This window comes from Salmo trutta, chromosome 18, assembly GCF_901001165.1.
Source record: "Salmo trutta chromosome 18, fSalTru1.1, whole genome shotgun sequence".
Classification (NCBI taxonomy): domain Eukaryota; kingdom Metazoa; phylum Chordata; class Actinopteri; order Salmoniformes; family Salmonidae; genus Salmo; species Salmo trutta.
In genome coordinates, this window is record NC_042974.1 from 15,075,345 (window position 1) to 15,092,237 (window position 16,893).

At 45.4% G+C, this 16,893-nt stretch overlaps 1 long non-coding RNA gene across 1 annotated transcript in view; it reads left to right on the forward strand.

Moving 5' to 3' along the window:
- The first annotated feature begins 2,081 nt into the window (after positions 1-2,081).
- Positions 2,082-16,893, forward strand: part of LOC115152877 (uncharacterized) — a 106,564-nt gene continuing 91,752 nt past the window's right edge. The window contains exon 1 of the long non-coding RNA XR_003867594.1: positions 2,082-2,201. This is a non-coding gene — a long non-coding RNA (uncharacterized LOC115152877). The remainder of the gene's footprint in view (positions 2,202-16,893) is intronic.

Here is a 16,893-nt window from a genome sequence, read left to right on the forward strand (position 1 = left end):
CACATGGGACAAACAAACGCACAGTCAATAATACAATAGAAAAGTCTATATACAGTGTGTGCAAATGTAGAAAGATTAGGGAGGTAAGGCAAAAAATAGGCCATAGTGGCGAAATAATTCATATTTAGCATTTAAACACTTGAGAGATAGATTTGCAGAAGATGAATGTGGAAGTAGAGATACTGGGGTGCAAAGGGGAAAGAAAAAAACAACAACATGGGGATGAGGTAGTTGGGTGGGCTATTTACAGATGGGTTATGTACAGGTGCAATGATCGGTAAGCTGCTCTGACAGCTGATGCTTAAAGTTAGTGAGGGAGATATAAGTCTCCAGCTTCAGTGATTTTTGCAGTTCTTTCCAGTCATTGTCAGCAGAGAACTGGAAGGAAAGGCAGCCAAAAGAGGAGTTGGCTTTGGGGGGGTGACCAGTGAAATATACCTGCTGGGGCACGTGCTACGGGTGGGTATTGCTATGGTGACCAGTGAGCTGAGATAAGGCGGGGCTTTACCTAGCAAAGACGTATAGATGACCTGGAGCCAGTCGGTTTGGCGACGAATGTGAAGCAAGGGCCAGCCAACGAGAGCATACAGATCTCAGTGGTGGGTAGTATATGGGGCTTTGGTGACAAAACGGATGGCACTGTGATAGACTACATCCAATTTGCTCAGTAGAGTTTTGGAGACTATTTGGAGACTATTTTGTAAATGACATCGCCAAAGTCAAGGATCAGTAGGATAGTCAGTTTTACGAGGGTATGTAAATTTCCTCATATGGACACCGTATTTGTTGGCTATACACTAAGTGTTCAAAACATTAGGAACACCTTCCTAATATTGAGTTGGAACTCCTTTTGCCCTCAGAATAGCCTCAATTCATCGGGGCATGGACTACAAGGTGTTGAAAGTGTTCCATAGAGATGCTGGCCCATGATGACTCCAATGCTTCCCACAGTTGTGTCAAGTTGGCTGGATGTCCTTTGGGTGGTGGACCATTCTTGATACACACAGGAAAATGTTGAACGTGAAAAACCCAGCTGCGTTGCAGTTCTCGATTCACTCAAACCGGTGCGCCTGGCACCTACTACCATACCCTGTTCAAAGGCACTTAAATATTTTCTTAATTATTATTATTTTTATTTTTTTTATTGAATATCCTAAACATGCAATATACTTGCAGCGAAGCCGCTCAACAACTACATCACACCAGTCATCCAACAGACTCCCATTCAGAGCGACACACAGAAGCATCCAGGGTCAATGCACTGCTCAAGGGCACGTTGACAGATCTCCCACCAGGCCAAACAACGTGAACCCGAACCCTCCAAGATCCCTCCACAATAGCTGTCCCTCAATCATTCGAGACCCCTCCCACAGCCCCCCCCCAGAAGAAAAATAAAAATAAAAAATACAATTATTTCCATTCCCCACCACCAAGAACCCCCCCAATGCACCAACAACCAAGAGAATGAACTAAAGAGAAAAAATAAAAATACAGAAGAAAACAGCAAACAATGCAAAAAAATATATACATACTAATAATTTAAGTTGAAACTAACCTCTTTTTGCGTATCAGTTAAAACCATATGTCATGGAATCGGTTCATTAAAAATCTCTTCACAACTATATTTCACCACTGTTAATTTTCTGGTTCTTCAATGAAACTGGTATACTTTTTTATTTATCATCATTTTCTTTAAAAAATTATGGTCTTTAATGCAGGGCAAGTTCCCTACTTTTTCCCCCTTCCACATTCCTCTTCCATTTTTGTGGTAATGCTGCAAATAGTTGGGTGTAATTTTGGATAGAGCAGACATTTCCATATGTTTTTGTTAGCTGCATGTGTGACATAACTCCATCAGTCCTATTTATGATATAATTTACGAAGATTATATATATTTTTTAAATTTTCCCCAGAAATATTTTTTTTATCGATTACAATATTTTAGTATAACCACAATTTTTGTTGTATTCTTTTTTCTGTCATTTCTGGTGGATTAAATTGAAGTCCTCTCTCTCTCTCTCTCTCTCTCCCTCCCCTTGTCTTTCTCTTATTCTTTGGATTTTAGCAGGGTGGAAGTCCTTCCTCTGTAGAAGGGTGGACGCCACGATTCTTGAGTTTGGAAAGATTGAGGAGTCCTTCTCAATCACTCCCTTAGTGAAGTTGCCATCCTCTCCTGCTGAGCATGCAGGTCGTTGCTTTTGGTATGTATGTTTATGTGGCTAGGCGGCCCGAGCTGGGCCTTATCAAGCAGCTCCAATGCACTCTGCGTTGTTGGGCACCACACCTTTCTCGTTTTGTGTCTACAGAATTGTTTATTCTCCTGAAAAAAAGTTTATTCTCTCTCCCCTTCTCTCTCTCTTTCCACCCACCCTCTCTCCCTGCTTACAGTTAATGAACAACCTAAAATAAACAGACACATTTGCCCTACACTATGAGCAGAGCAGCCAGTCTGCTGCATACATTTAGTTTTTCATAAAGCATCTTAAAGACAGGGAAATAAATATATGTTCCTGGAAATTATTTATTGTTATACAATCTGAAGTGTCTTTTCCAAATTTCCGTGACGCACACACCGTTCCCTCCTGATGACGCCCCCTCCTACCATTACAGCGTCTGTCACTCGTTGGCAGCCAAATGGCCTTCAGTCCTTCCCGTCCCTATGATTAAACAATTACAAGCGATTAACCTTCTCCCACTTAAAAAGACAGATATATTGGAGAGAGCTTCTCTTCTTCTTTCCTTTCCCCTTCCTCTTTTTTTTCCCAACAACCTCCAGGTCGTATTTTGTTACGTTTGCCGCAGCAGTTAAACATTTTAACGTTTCACTCCATTTCCATTGAATGGGTGACGTTGTGCCAAAGTGAGTGTCAGCACATCAGGCAGCAGCACTGACTTTAGTACAGTGGCAGAGAGTTCCGAGCTCGAATCATGATTGGAATATATTGCTCAGCCGGTGTGCCGGATGACTAGAGGTCTCATCAGCCCTGTGTCAATGTTTCTTCAGAACACAGTTTCCATTTCAGCAGGCCACCCTTGCATCACCTTACCACCTAGTGGTTCACAGGTCCCCAATCTGTCAACGCAGTCATCCAACAGGCGAACTGGACAAAACTGCAGTAAAAGCCTATTTGTTTCCGGTGTGTTGGATGTTTAGGTGTAAGTCTGTCTCCACCAAGCATTCCCGTCTCCCGGCACATTACTTCATGAGGAGTTAATGGCAGGATTTGCTTGTATCAAACCCTCTGAAGATCAGGGCAGAGTAAAAGGGTCCTGTTTGTTTTTACAGATAGAATGTTAGCATATGGCCTCCCGAGTGGAGCAGCGGTCTAAGGCACTGCATCGCAGTGCTTTAGGCATCACTACAGTTCTGGGTTTGATCCCAGGCTGTGTCGCAGCCGGCCACGACCGGGAGACCCAAGAGACGGCACACAATTGGCCTAGCATCATCCGGGTTAGGGGAGGGTTTGGCCAGCTGGAATGTCCTTGTCCCATCGCGCTCTAGTGACTCCTGTGGTGGGCCGTTCGCATGCATGCTGACACGGTTGCCAGTTGTATGGTGTTTCCCCCGACACATTGGTGCGGCTGGCTTCCGGGTTAAGCAAGCAGTGTGTCAAGAAGCAGTGTGGCTTGGCAGAGTCGTGTTTCAGAGGACGCATGGCTCTCTACCTTTGCCTCTCCCGAGTCCGTACGGGATTTGCAGCGATGGGACAAGACTGTAACTACCAATTGGATATCGCAAAATTGCGTGTGTGGGGGGGTAGCACCTAAATGGCTGTTGGTACTGAGCCATTTGGGAACAGTATTGGCTATGTCACAGTAAGGGATTTGTGGTGTTTAAGACTAGATGGTGCTGGCTTATTTAGCTACACATCCAAAAAGTTCAATACTGATCATTTGCTGAACCTGAATCTCCATTATTCTCAGTCAGACACGTGGGTAACTAAACTCATTATTCTCAGTCAGAGACTTTTGTAACTAAACTCATTATTCTCAGTCAGAGACGTAGGTAGCTAAACTTGTCACTGCGTGTACTTGAAGAATATGACTTTCATTTACGATACAGGTGCTTATTTTGACAACCAAACATGTGGAATCAGAGCTATCTCTGGTAGGATCCGTCAGCCAGTAATGTATGCTTAAAGGGCAGTCTGGTAGCTCTTTGCTCTGTCCAGAGGCCTTCCTAAAAGGCAAGATGTGTGATCTTGGAAGTCTAGGCCATAACAGTGGAGTTTGGCCAAAATGACTCATCACTCTATGTTTACTAGTGACTGACTGGGCTGGTATTCATTCAATTCTTCCCCACAAACCCCATTCAGCCATGACGGATGGAGGCTATTTGGAGCTGAGTGGGCAAATGCCACTAAACATGCTAATCATGCCCTTTGGATGTAGAGCAGAGATGCATGTTGTGTGTCTTAACATTTGAAAGATGCTGCAAACCATATGGAGAAGAGATGAGAGAGAAACAAACCACATGGAGAAGAGACGAGAGAGAAACAAACCACATGGAGAAGAGACGAGAGAGAGGGAAACAAACCATATGGGGAAGAGACGAGAGAGAAACAAACCATATGGAGAAGAGACGAGAGAGAAACAAACCATATGGAGAAGAGACGAGAGAGAAACAAACCATATGGAGAAGAGACGAGAGAGAAACAAACCATGTGGAGAAGAGACGAGAGAGAAACAAACCAAGAGAGGGAGAGGGAAAGAGTCTGTGAGTCATACTGTGAATTTTCTGTGGTACAGGTTACGTTCCACCACTCTAGCCTTGGCTGAGGTATTACATGGGGGGCTTGCATGGTGTCCAACAGAGCACCCAGCTCTGTCCACTAAGGAATGCCCATAAACAATTCCACCCTGTGATGCTCTTCACTGCCCTTGGGTGTGTGGGGGGAAACCCTGCAGCAGCTTGTGTGGGCCCCATCATCATTCATTGACCTCACTGGAAGCCCTCTGTCTGTCTCATACTATACCTGGGTTCAAGTGACATTTGTTTTATTTCAAATGCTTCAGCTGAGCTCGATTGAACTTGCCCTGTGCGATAGAACCAGTGCAATAGTGCCAAAAGTGTAACTCTGCCATATGGTACTGCAGGTCAGGCTGATTGAACAGTCAACGTGTTTTAAAGATAACAAATACTGTTTGAACCCAGGTCTGGTTTCATAATCCTTCCCCACAGGCATCCATGTTTTAACTACCTCTTCCCTTAAACCATTACCCCACAGTGGTGGAGATGGGCTGCTGAGAAGCCAGTCTCATTGCTTAAGTTTAATTAATGGTGGTTTCAAGACTTATTTATGCTTCATAAATGGCTTGGGGGGTTCAATATTAGACACATGTTGTTTATTAAATGTCTGGCTTTTATTGTATACTGTTAGATGGGAGGTCTTTTGCTCCTGAGAAGATGGAAAATGTGTCTGGGAGAAGGGTTAGGGGTTTAAGAGTTAGACATGGCGTTGGGACCATGGTGAAAGGTCTTCCTACATACATTACATGACCAAAAGTATTTGGACACCCGCTTGTTGAACATCACATTCCATAATCATGGGCATTAATATGGAGTTGGTTCCCTTTTACTGCTATAACATTGCTGCTATAACACTCTTTTGGGAAGGCTTTCCAGTAGATGTTGAAACATTGCTAGGGGACTTGCTTCCATTCAGCCACTGGAGCATTAGTGATGTCAGGCACTGATGTTGAGCCATTAGGCCTGGCTCGCAGTCATCTTTCCAATTCATCCCAAAGGTGTTCGTTGAGGTTGAGGTCAGTGCTCTGTACAGGCCAGTCAAGTTCTTCCACACTGATCTCGACAAGCCATTTCTGTGTGGACCTCGCTTCGTGCCCAGGGGCAATGCCATGATGAATCAGGAAAGAGCGTTCCCCAAACGGTTGCCACAAAGTTGGAAGCACAGAATCGTCTAGAATGTAATTGTATGCTGTAGCGTTGAGACTTCCCTTCACTGGAACTAAGGGTGTAGCCCGAACCATGAAAAACAGCCCCAGATCGTTATTCCTCCTCCACCAAACTTTACAGTTGGCACTATGCATTGGGGCAGGTAGCGTTCTCCTGGTATCCGCCAAACCCATATTTGTCCATTGGACTGCCAGATGGTGAAGTGTGATTTGTCCCTCCTTTCTGTGAGCTTGTGTGGCCTACTTCGCGGCTGAGCCATTGTTGCTCCTAGATGTTTCCACTTCACAACAACAGCACTTACAGTTGACCGGGGCAGCTCTATCGGGGCAGAGGGGCAGAAATTTGACGAACTGACTTGTTGGAAAATGGCATCTTATAAATAGAATCCACTAATTAGAAGGGAGTCCACATACTGCTGTATATATAGTGTATCTGTGGTTCTGCTAGACTGGTTGTAAGCAGGGGTTAGCTGACACACACCTACTGTAACATACAGTAGGTAGTGTAACATAGGAAGGGAAACATAGGTAGTATAACATAGGTAGGCGGAACATAGGTACTGTAACATAGGTACTGTAACATAGGTACTGTAATGTAGATAGTGTAACATAGGTAATGCAACATAGGTAGTGTAACATAGGTAGTGTAACATAGGTAGTGTAACATAGGTAGTCATAACATAGATAGTGTAACATAGGTAGTGTAACATAGGTAGTGTAACATAGGTAGTCATAACATAGATAGTGTAACATAGGTAGTGTAACATAGGCAGTGGTCACCTATGTTCACAGACATGGTGAAGTACAAAACACAAAGGTCACAATTGCACAACCAATATCATAGTGATATCCTTAAACCATGCAATGAAAACATGTGAGGAAGGGAGAGAGAGAGAGAGAGAGAGAGAGAGGGAGAGAGGGAGAGACTGTTGACTTTTTGCCTTTATTTACTGAAACATTCTAATTTCATTTAAACCCCCCCTTTAAAAATAAAACCCTAAATATATCCTGTAATGCATACATGTACCATACTCACCTTTCCAGCTACCACATGATACAAACCAACATCACAATACTCAAAACAATACCCACAACTACAACCGTATATCCAAAACATCTTCCCCAGCTATACAGACAGCACCCCAACACACCATATCTCCTGAAACATCTCCACACTTTTTATCATTTTGTAGAACTCAAACTCAACCCTAAGGCGCGCAGAGACCATCCCATTAAACAATAATGAAGGGTCTGTTATCCCCCCACCCTTGACCCTGTTCCTCCTTGTTAGCCAAATAGATAACTTTGCCTGAGCAAACAGAAAATTCAACAAAACAAATTTGGCCTTCTCCTTGCTCGAATACCTGTATCCCATTATAAACACCCCAACAGTAAAAACCACCCCCAACCTCTCACACAGACATTCCAACAGAGACATTAGTGACATTAACCTGGTGCACACAGAAAACACATGAATCACAGTTTCTTTCATTTTACAGAAAGGACTCCCCTGCCTGACTCCCGGTTCAACCCGTCCCAGCCAGCAGTTAGTGGCCAGGGCTCCATGAAGAACCCTCCACTGGAGGTCCCCTGACCTCTTTGGTACTGGGGGTTTGTAGTGCCCCCTCCATCTAAAACCCACCATACTCTCTGCCCCACAAACCCCCTGCCACTGATGTGCCCTCACTCTGTTAGGCTCCTAATATTCCTAACCTTAGCGCAGAGGTTGTAGAGGGCTTTACCTCCCACCCCTTCAAACTCTCCCAGGCTCGGAGTGTTAAAATCTAACAAGTCCTCCAGACCCCCTTGCCAGTCTCCAGTCTCTGCCGTCACCTGCAGTGGCGGAAAACTTGGTGGCCCCACTCCCTTTGGCTGCTCAAACATCCCCCTAACCGGCTCAGACAGTGCCTCCTGGACCTCCTCCAGGAATCTCTCCAGCAGCCTAAGAGACGTTATTCCTGTTTGTTGTGCCAAGACTTCCGGGCTTTTCCACCCCTCCTCTCCCAGCAGTCTCAGGTCAACCAGCCTTTGTACACCCCCTGCCATCAGTTGCCTCTGCAGGGTGGCCGACTGGACCGATCTCAAAGGAATGGCTGGGCTGTGGAAGATAGGCTCCTCCCACACCCACAGCCCAGGCTCCACACCCCCTTCTCGTGTGTGCCTTAGCAGCTGCCAGGCCCTCAGCATTGCAGAGTAAAAATCTGAGACCTGCTGTATTCAGCCTGTCCATCTTCATGAGGAACAGCTGCCGGTCCAACCCTAATCCGCCAGCTCTCCTCAGCAGCGCGCATGCTGGTTCCCTCCAGCCAACATCAGTATGGTACAGCAGTCTCTGCACCGCCTTTAGCCGGAAAGCAGCCATCCTGCTCTCCAGTTCCACCAGGCCCTGTCCTCCTTCGTGGACGTTCATCTACAACACTGCCGCCCTCAGCCAGTGATGGCCCGACCAGAAGAAGTCCACCAGCTTGCGTTGCAGGTCTGACAGCCAGTTTATGCCACAGGGAAAATGCCACCAGGTTGTTAATTATCAGCACCCTCCCTCTATATGACTCTTGGGACAGGAGCCACCTTCACCTGGCCAGTCTTGACACCACTGCCTGTGACAGCCCCTCCCAGTTCTCCCTGACACACTTCTCCGAGCTCAGGTACACCCCCAACACTTTAAGCCCTTCACAACCCCACTGTAAATTCTCTGGAAGCAGAGGAGGAGCCCTATCCCCCCATGCCCCACATAACAGAGCTTGCTCTTGCCCCAGTTTACCTTTGCTGATGAAGCTCCCTCGTACACCTTCAGACTGGTCTCTAGTGCCTGCATATCTTGACCATCCTGACCATCACAGAAACATCATCTGCATATGCTGATAATGCTATTCCTGTCACCATTTCCATGCCTGTCCAGCACACTCCCTGCAGTCTCCTGCATAGCAGTCCTAAAAAAGGCTCAATGGCTAGTGTGTACAACTGCCCAGATAGAGGGCATCCTTGTCTAATGCCCCGTCTCACCCAGACTGGCCTACTGAGCCCCTCTCCCACCTTAACCATACATGATGCCCCGGCATACAACAGCTTCACACATGTCAGAAAACTCTTCCCAAACCCAAACACAGACATCACATTAAACAGAGACTCATGGTCCACTCTATCAAAAGCCTTCTCTTGATCTAAAGAGACCAGTCCAAAGTTCACATTAGAACCTCTCGACAAGTCCAACATGTCCCTAATTAAGAACAAGTTGTCCGTGATTGAGCGTCCCGGTACACAATATGTTTGGTCCTTATGTACTATTGAGTCCAAATGGGACTTCAGTCTGTTAGAGAGGACCTTGGCAAATATCTTGTAGTCCGCACAGAGTAATGCGACAGGCCTCCAGTTCTTAAGTTCACACAAGTCCCCTTTTTGGGCAGGAGAGTCAGAGCCGCCCGACGGCAGCTCATCGGCAACTCTCCTACCCCAATACATTCACACAACACGCAAAAGAAGTCCTGTCCAATTATTCCCCAGAATTGTTTATAAAACTCCACTGGGAGTCCATCAACCCCAGGTGCATGACCGGGGGACATCTGGGTTACGGCCTCTGCCAGTTCATGGGACAACAGAGGAATGTCCATTTCATCCCTCTGTGCCAGAGAGAGCTTAGGGAGTCCTGCGAACAAGACCTGAGCACACAAAGGATCACACACTTCTGCCCTATACAATTCAGTATAAAACTCTACAGTCCGCTCCCGCATCTCACCCACCACAGAGGTCACCCGCCCATCAGACAGCCGTAGACAATGCATACCCTTGGCTTCACTGCTCTGTCTTTCCAAACCAAAGAAGAAGGAGCTGGGAGCATCCATCTCCTTGAGCATGGAGAACCTAGCTCTTACAAGTGCTCCCTTTGCTTTAACCTGGAAAATACTGCCCAGGTCCCTACGTAATTCAGCTAAATTAGCCTGGAGGCCTACATTGCCTTGCCCCACCATCTCTGCCTCCATCTCGCTAATACACCGCTCTAGTTCCCCCAATACTCTCCTAGCCTCTGAGGATGAGAGAGCTGTGTACTGTTGACAGAAAAGCCAAATTTGGACTTTCCCCACATCCCACCATTGGCTCAGAGACTCATACTCCTATCTTCGCTGCCCCCACCTTTCCCAAAAGATCTGGAAACCTGAGCAAAAAGTGGCATCTTGTAAGAGCTTTACATTGAACGTCCAATAAGATGCCTGATGGGGCCCTGGTGAAATAGACAGCCGAGCGATGGTTATGTGATGATCCAAAAACCCCACCGGGAGAATGGTAGCGCCCAACAACCTATTGCTCCGATTCCTAGACATGTAAAACCGATCAAGTCGGGCTGCACTCACCCTAGCTCCAAAAACCTTCACCCATGTATACTGTCTTGTGTTTGGATGTTTAGTTCTCCAAACATCCACTAGGTCGAACTGATTAATGATGTCCCTTAACACTCCCACTGAATGAGGCTCTTCCCCATTTCTGTCTTTTGTAAAAATCCATTGTACAGTTCCAGTCCCCTCCGACCACCAGTGTCTCCTCAGGCGCTACCTGTGAGAGTTAATGTCTAAGACTCCAAAATAGAACCCCTCTTTCTCTCTCTGTATTAGGCGCATACACATTTATAAAGACAAAACCCATGTTGTTGATTTCTGCTTTAACAACAAGGAGCCTACCACTACACACCTCCTTTGAGGAGCATATTTTTACAGACAGTCCCGGTGCAAAAAGGACTGCCACTCCTGCACTAAGATTTGTCCCATGGCTCAACACACTTGCCCCTTTCCACCAGAGCCCCCAATCGACTTCATTCAACACATCGCTATGTGTCTCCTGCAGAAACAACACCTGTACTTTTTTTTGTTTTACATATTCACCCAACACACTCCTCTTTCCCGCATCCCTGGCACCATTTATATTGAGCGAGCCTACCTGAAGAGTCTCCATAAGAAGTGGGAGAAAAGCCAGCAGAGAAAAAGACCAATAGCAAAGATCAAAAAGCCCCAGTGTCAGAAAGAAAATATACATCTAAACAGTGTCTGAAGGTAAACATTTACGCACTGTTGTGACCCACTTCCTCAACCTAAACCGTTTCCTGGGTGAGAGGACACCGTGCCCCTCATTTTTCATAGCATGGTCTACTGATTGTACAAACTTTCTTGGATCAGAGAAAAATATTAACTTTTTTCCCCTTGGTCTCATTCAGGAACCTTGTCAGTTCTCTCAACGTGTACTTAGACCCCTCTGCTTGACTGGCTGTCAGCTCCGGGCCCATTGAAGAGGAGTCTGAAAAAAATAACTCCTCATCCTCTTCCTCAGACTCACTTTCCTCCTCATCTCTATCTCCCACCCTGAACACCTGCTCTTCCTCTCTGGTCAGGGCATCCCCCACAGCAACAGGCAAAGTTTCCATTGTGCCTTTAACCACACCCTTTTTCCTTTTCCGCTTGACACCCTCCTCCTCCCCCCTAGTCTCTTACACTTCCCCACTATACTCTCCTCATCCACTAGCATAACCTGACTAGACCTTGCATCCTCTACACCACCCTCCATAGCATGACTAGGCCCAGCCTCCACTACCCCACCATCTCTAGCCTGACTAGACCCAGCCTCCGCTACCCCACCATCTCTAGCCTGACTAGACCCAGCCTCCACTACCCCACCATCTCTAGCCTGACTAGACTAAGCCTCCGCTACACCACCGTCTCTAGCCTGACTAGACCCAGCCTCCGCTACCCCGCCATCTCTAGTCTGACTAGACCCAGCCTCCTCTACCCCACCATCTCTAGCCTTACTAGACCCAGCCTCAGCTACCCCACCATCCCTGGCATGACTAGGCCCAGCCTCTGCATCTCACTACCCCCTGCACTTTGACCTCGATTTCCCCCACTTGCGCTTGTACCCTCACCTTGTCTACGGCCTTTATGTGGGCACGCAAAGCTCTTATGCCCCAAATCCCCACACTCAAAACACCGTAGACTGTCTGTTGATGGCAAACCCTGCATAGAGCCCCTCCCCATGCCTCACTTTAAACTGCACATTTAGCTGTTGCTCATTGTTGTTCAGAAACATAAAACACTTGCCTCCGGAACGAAACAACGTGCCTAACGGCATCTGCCTGAAAACCTGCCAACAGTACACGAAAACCGCTAGCAAACTTACCAAAACGACTCAGCTCTTTCCTGATTTGATCATTCATAATAAACGGAGGCAAATTTGCAACAACTACTCTTGTCGAATGGGTAGAGAGAGGTAAAACTGGCACCAATACATCCCTTACAAATATTCCGCTAGAAATTAGCCTACCAACCAAATTTTCTCTTTTCATGAACACCACCACAGCTTTGTTCATTCTAGAAGCATAATGTATAAATTCAGCTCCTACCTGTTCACCGATCGCGAGCAGAACCTCCTCCACACTAACTCCATTCTCAGGAACACACCTGAATCCATGCCGTATCGACAGGGTCTCCTCCGCGCAATGTGAGAAGCCATCGCGCATACCACACCTTGCAAACCCCAGGAAACTTACTCTGTCCTCTTCCACCCTAACTTTGAAAAAAAACTGTGGATATCGCTAAAACAAATATTGCACTAACCGTACACCATAGAAAATAAAACGTAAAGAAAAGACCAAGAAAATAATCTAGAAAGTTAGTTAGGACAGAGCCCTCCACACAAAACACTCAAACTCCAAAAAACTCCCAGCAAGCACTGCAAGAGAGAGAGAGGAGAGGAAAGAAAAGGCTGATCATTAGTTTATTGTCCATGTAATGGTGGAGGCCTGTCATGAGTTTAGTCCCTGAGTTATTATACCCTATCAGCTATACCCACTGTCCAATTTGGAGTTCAACCTCTCTCTCTCTCTCTCTCTCTCTCTCTCTCTCTCTCTCTCTCTCTCTCTCTCTCTCTCTCTCTCTCTCTCTCTCTCTCTCCCTCTATCCCTTCCCTCCCCTCGTCTGGAAGCTTTTTCTACCCCCCCCTATCCAGGTATTATGTATTTAAGCTGTCACAATCCCCTACAAAAACCAGGATAGTTCTCCTAATCAGCCAAATTACGGAACTCCATGCCTGAGGGGAAGACTTCTCTTTTATTTTTCCTTTCCTCTCCTCTTCTCCTCCCTTCTCCTCTCCTGTTCTCTTCTCTTCTCTGGAAGACATCAACTATTGGCACCAAACCAACCGTTACGCTGTTCAGCATTAGTGTCTCATTGTTACAAAATGGATGTTTCTGTTTGATTTTTTTAAGGGTTATTGGGGATAAACTGACAGTTCATTATTTTCCACTTATGGTACAGTGTGATTTTGCGTGGTTCAATACTTACAGTCTGTAGGCTAGATGTGTGTGTGGAGAATGTTACAGTACTGGATGTGTCTTAATGTCTATCGATCATTGACGTCCGACCAGAATCCCAAGGTGGTTCCTCATATAACACAGGAGCAGTCTCATCACTTGGTTTTTGTTTTGGACCCGTCCCAAATGGCACCCTATTCCCAATAAAGTGTAGAGTCCTATTGGCCCTGGTGAAAACTAGTGCAATGCATAGGATGCCATTTGGGACACATACGACATCCCTCTTGCCTCTTTACCTGTGGTCCCACACTACCAATACAACCTGTGTGGACAGAGGTGAGATGGAGTCCACCAGAGATGAGCTAGAGACATTCACTGAGAGATGAAATGGAGTCCACCAGAGATGAACTTGAGACATACACTAAGAGATAAAATGGAGTCCACCAGAGATAAGCCAGATACATAACATACACTGAGAGATGAAATGGAATCCACCAGAGATGAGTTTCTAAGACATACACTGAGCAGTGAGATGGAGTCCACCAGAGATGAGCTTGAGACATACACTGAGAGATGAAATGGAGTCCACCAGAGATGAACTTGAGACATACACTGAGCAGTGAGATGGAGTCCACCAGAAATGAGCTTAAGACATACACTGAGTGTACAAAACATTATGAACACCTTCCTAATTTTTAATTGCAACCCTTTTTCCATCAGAACAGCCTCAATTCATCGGGGAATGGACTCTATAAGGTGTCGAAAGCATTCCACAGGGATGCTGCCCCATGATGACTCCTATGTTTCCCACCATTGTGTCAAGTTGGCTGGATGCAATTTGTGTGGTGGACCATTTTTGATACATATTGGAAACTGTTGAGTGTGAAAGACTTGACACAAACCGATGCACCTGGCACCTACTACCATTCTCTGTTCAAAGGCACTTAAATATTTTGTCTTTCCCATTAAACCTCTGAATGGTACACATACACAATACATGTCTCAATTGTCTCAAGGCTTAAAAATCCTTATTTAACCTGTCTCCTCCCCTTCATCTACACTGATTGAAGTGGGTTTAATAAGTGACATCAATAAGGGATCATAGCTTTCACCTGGATTCACCTGGTCAGTCTATGTCATGGCAAGGCCAGATGTTCTTAATGTTTTGTACACTCTGTGTATTTCAACCCACTGCTTAGTTCCATTGGAAGTAACTACCTTCTCTTCTCCTCCTCCCTCCTCATCTGCCTCCTCCACCTTCTCTCCTCCTACTCCTACTCCCACTCCCTAACCCCTTATTTCAGAGCTGAAATGAAATCTCAGAAAACAATATGGAATGAAAAAGGGTAATAATATAATCTATTCGACGAGGCGAGCAGCCAGTACTGTCTTCAGTCTTTATTAAAAGTAATGACTCTTTGTGAAAAAAAGAAGAGCAAAATTGTCTAAGCTTTTTCTTTGATTGCTTTTATTTTTGTTCACATTCTTCTCTCTTAAGGGTTAAAAACAAGTTTTGGACAGAACATACATTGGGTTGTTTTGACCCTCCCTGTTTGGTCGCTTAGTTGGGTTGTTGGGTTATTGATGTTAGGTTATTGAGCTATGACCCACTGGGTCAGATCAGAAGACTTTAGGCATGGCTTTCAAATAGTTATTTTTGGCCACCCGTGATAGTAAATGTCATTCCGGTTCATGTTCTGTTGTAACACCCCAACTCTCCTTACTGTTAAGGTGGAGCACTGACACCTTTGTAGTTTAAATTAGGTGTACACAAGAGTATGAGTTCCTCAAGCGCCACTTTGTTATCATATTTAAATAATGATGTTACAATGACATTTACGCTCACGGGTGGCCAAAAATAACTATCTGAAAGCCACGCCTCCAGAAAATACCCCATATTACTCAAACATGGGTGAATGTAACCTTCAGTTGCGTTTTTTCACTTTCATACTGGTTAGACCCAGCAGCTGGGTGTTTTTTAATGTAATCCATAGGTTATTTTCAAGGGTATGGCTTTCAGATCGTTATTTTTTGGCTACCTGTGAGAGTAAATGTCATTCCTGTTCATCATATTCAGTTCGTACACTATATATTTTCCTTCAAGATTTTTGCACTTTACATATTTTTATTTGAATTGAATAGCATTATTATTTAATTATGATAACAGTGGTAACTCTCCCAACATTGGGATATGCACAGGCACTTGAGGAACTCATACTCTTCTATACACCTAATTAAAGGTACAGAAGTGTCAGTGCTCAACCTTAACATGTGATGACAGTACAACGGAACAGATGAACCAGAATGACATTTACTCTCACGGGTGGTCAAAAATAACTATCTGAAAGCCATGCCCCTGCTAAGCCACGCCTCAAGAAAATAACCCAACTAAGTGAGTGACCCCACTGGCTGGGTCAAAATAAATCAACGTGTGTTCTGTCCACTATTTACCCAGCGCTAGGTTGTTTTTAACCCAGCATTTTTTTGAGTGTGTTCAAAAGTAATGCACTACAGTATATTGGGAATAGGGTGCCATTTGGGACTGAGCCTGAGTGCATGTCGTTGTATTATCGTAGCAAGCTCAGGTAGCTGGTCAGTTGTGTAGAGGCAGTAAGCAGTGCTGCGCCAAGGACACATTAGTCTGCTATCTTCAAGGACGCTAGCATCCTCAGGTTCATAACCCCAGCTAGTCACATCCTCATATATCCATTTACACACTGCTTAGGAGGACGGTGGCTGTTCCCAGATGTGACACATAAGTGGATGGTAAACCTCAACCAGTTCTGTCCAGATCCGGACATCTTTCAGCCGACATCAACTGATGACTATTCTGCTTGTCATCAGTCACTCTAAGATCTCAGAGCTTCTTCCATCTTTTTCCATGTTGAGTTTCAAAAGCAAAATATGCTTGGCGTATGTTTAATTTATTTCATAGTAACATATACTACAGCTAACCTCCCTGTTTACGCTAGTTAATCTGGTCCTCTGAAAATTGTGATTCTGTAGGAAATTATCTAATTACTTTCTGCCGTGTCATCCAAGTCCAACTTTCAGAGCAAAGTCCTTCTCTTTCCTTAATAAACCGACTGAGGCCGGGTGAAGAGTTTTTTATTAATAGGGTATGCTAGCTGGTAGTCAATCTGTGGAACTTGGGCTAGCCAAAAAAAGAAAGAAGAAGAAGAGAAGAACTGGTCAAGGTCTTGGACAATGAAGTGATTAGAGGAGGGGTAACCATGGGAGAAAGAGCAGAGAAAAGCTATTGTAAATCTAACCACGACCAAGTTTATGACAGTGGAGGATATCACATGTCTAGAAAGAGGGTGAGAGAATTAATTTAGCCATTTCTCTCTAAAGCCAGGGCGTATATGTAGTTCCAAGCAGTTCCTTCACGTCGCATGTCCTTGGGGTTCTCTCTGCTTCTGATTGCCCCCAAGACATTCTTACTCTGAGCCCAGATGCAGGTGGTGATTATTTTTCCTCCACGTCCCTCCACCTACCCCCATCATCTCCACTGGTCTCAATCCTCACCGGTTGCCTGTCCAAGGTCACCTCTAAATAGGCCTGTCCAGGGTTACCTGTGCTCCCCATCTTGATCGGATGAGAAGGGGCACCATTTCCGTGGTTTCGGGAGCTGGGGTGTTTCAGGATGAGGAAATTAATCACTGTGGGAAAATACAGGTAATTTTGAT